Raw genomic sequence first — 641 nt, 5'->3', positions numbered from 1 at the left:
TAAATAGAAAGAGGTGGTTTTAACTAACACACACCACAGATGCGTACACACATGTCCTTTGGAGTCACAGCCATCAGGGCATCACTTCTATGTCTCGCCAAGTCCACATGCAGCAGAGATATGTTGAGGCATGGCAAACCACATAAAATTATCAAAAGCATGAATAACATTATGCATGTAGTGGAGGCAAATCTTGGACTGCCTTTTCATGGACAGGATAATATGACAAGCATGCACAATTACATCAAGAAACGCACAGACACCCCCCGCGGCAACACCGGTCACGACACAGCCGCGACAAAACTGCACCCTGATGGGATGAAATTCACACCGCCGCCCCGGGGGGGAACCCCGAGGTCGGGCTACAGAATTGTGTGTAAGTTGTGTGTGTGCAAGATGGATGTGGGTCGGTGTCAGAGCATGGCCACCCCTTGCCCGCCTTGCAGTTGATAGATCTCAGCTGCAAGTCTTTATCCTTCAGCATCTGTCTGTCCCTTTGTGCTTTCCTGTGCCTCTCTCTTCAATCTCTGTCCCTTCTCTCCTCTCCTCAAACTCCACACCACACACACACACACACACACACACACACACACACACACACAGCGCAAACACTCCTCCACTGCCAACACACACACATCTTC

Source organism: Morone saxatilis, unplaced genomic scaffold (genome assembly GCF_004916995.1).
Source record: "Morone saxatilis isolate NCDOM2014 unplaced genomic scaffold, NCSU_SB_2.0 Contig4, whole genome shotgun sequence".
Classification (NCBI taxonomy): domain Eukaryota; kingdom Metazoa; phylum Chordata; class Actinopteri; family Moronidae; genus Morone; species Morone saxatilis.
Note: the sequence above shows the minus strand (reverse complement) of the source record.